Here is a 1,883-nt window from a genome sequence, read left to right on the forward strand (position 1 = left end):
ATGGTTGTCATACGGGTGGTGTCTGTTTTGGTCACGATTTACGTTGTACGAATAGCCTTGTCGTGTATTATTTCTGTCATCGCGGAATTGTGACAGGTGTGACCTGTAATTGTTGTGCTCCTGTTTTCGCGTTCCGCGATTGTCAGTGTCAATTTCCAGTTCTTGTAACAGTCCCTGAAAATCTTCAATGTCGTGAAACTTCCTGGCAGATTAAAACTGTGTGCCCGACCGAGAATCGAACTCGGGACCTTTGCCTTTCGCGGGCAAGTGCTCTACCAACTGAGCTACCGAAGCACGACTCACGTCCGGTACTCACAGCTTTACTTCTGCCAGTATCCGTCTCCTACCTTCCAAACTTTACAGAAGCTCTTCTGCGAACCTTGCAGAACTAGCACTCCTGAAAGAAAGGATACTGCGGAGACATGGCTTAGCCACAGCCTGGGGGATGTTTCCAGAATGAGATTTTCACTTTGCAGCGGAGTGTGCGCTGATATGAAACTTCCTGGCAGATTAAAACTGTGTGCCCGACCGAGACTCGAACTCGGGACCTTTGCCTTTTGCGGGCAAGTGCTCTACCAACTGAGCTACCGAAGAACGACTCACGTCCGGTACTCACAGCTTTACTTCTGCCAGTATCCGTCTCCTACCTTCCAAACTTTACAGAAGCTCTTCTGCGAACCTTGCAGAACTAGCACACCTGAAAGAAAGGATACTGCGGAGACATGGCTTAGCCACAGCCTGGGGGATGTTTCTAGAATGAGATTTTCACTCTGCAGCGGAGTGTGCGCTGATATGAAACTTCCTGGCAGATTAAAACTGTGTGCCCGACCGAGACTCGAACTCGGGACCTTTGCCTTTTGCGGGCAAGTGCTCTACCAACTGAGCTACCGAAGAACGACTCACGTCCGGTACTCACAGCTTTACTTCTGCCAGTATCCGTCTCCTACCTTCCAAACTTTACAGAAGCTCTTCTGCGAACCTTGCAGAACTAGCACTCCTGAAAGAAAGGATACTGCGGAGACATGGCTTAGCCACAGCCTGGAGGATGTTTCCAGAATGAGATTTTCACTTTGCAGTGGAGTGTGCGCTGATATGAAACTTCCTGGCAGATTAAAACTGTGTGCCCGACCGAGACTCGAACTCGGGACCTTTGCCTTTCGCGGGCAAGTGCTATACCAACTGAGCTACCCGAAGCACGACTCACGTCCGGTACTCGCAGCTTTACTTCTGCCAGTATCCGTCTCCTACCTTCCAAACTTTACAGAAGCTCTTCTGCGAACCTTGCAGAACTAGCACTCCTGAAAGAAAGGATACTGCGGAGACATGGCTTAGCCACAGCCTGGGGGATGTTTCCAGAATGAGATTTTCACTCTGCAGCGGAGTGTGTGCTGATATGAAACTTCCTGGCAGATTAAAACTGTGTGCCCAACCGAGACTCGAACTCGGGACCTTTGCTTTTTGCGGGCAAGTGCTCTACCAACTGAGCTACCGAAGAACGACTCACGTCCGGTACTCACAGCTTTACTTCTGCCAGTATCCGTCTCCTACCTTCCAAACTTTACAGAAGCTCTTCTGCGAACCTTGCAGAACTAGCACTCCTGAAAGAAGGGATACTGCGGAGACATCGCTTAGCCACAGCCTGGGGGATGTTTCCAGAATGAGATTTTCACTCTGCAGCGGAGTGTGCGCTGATATGAAACTTCCTGGCAGATTAAAACTGTGTGCCCGACCGAGACTCGAACTCGGGACCTTTGCCTTTCGCGGGCAAGTGCTCTACCAACTGAGCTACCGAAACACGACTCACGTCCAGTACTCACAGCTTTACTTCTGCCAGTATCCGTCTCCTACTTTCCAAACTTTACAGAAGCTCTTCTGCGAACCTT

The 1,883-nt window shown here is 50.0% G+C and overlaps 1 non-coding gene across 1 annotated transcript; it reads right to left on the reverse strand.

The window, feature by feature from the left end:
• Window positions 1-220: 220 nt before the first annotated feature.
• Trnas-cga (transfer RNA serine (anticodon CGA)) lies at window positions 221-295 on the reverse strand. The gene has a single exon. It is a non-coding gene; the product is annotated as a tRNA-Ser (tRNA).
• Between the last annotated feature and the right edge of the window lie 1,588 nt (window positions 296-1,883).

This window comes from Schistocerca gregaria, chromosome X (genome assembly GCF_023897955.1).
Source record: "Schistocerca gregaria isolate iqSchGreg1 chromosome X, iqSchGreg1.2, whole genome shotgun sequence".
NCBI classification, from domain to species: domain Eukaryota; kingdom Metazoa; phylum Arthropoda; class Insecta; order Orthoptera; family Acrididae; genus Schistocerca; species Schistocerca gregaria.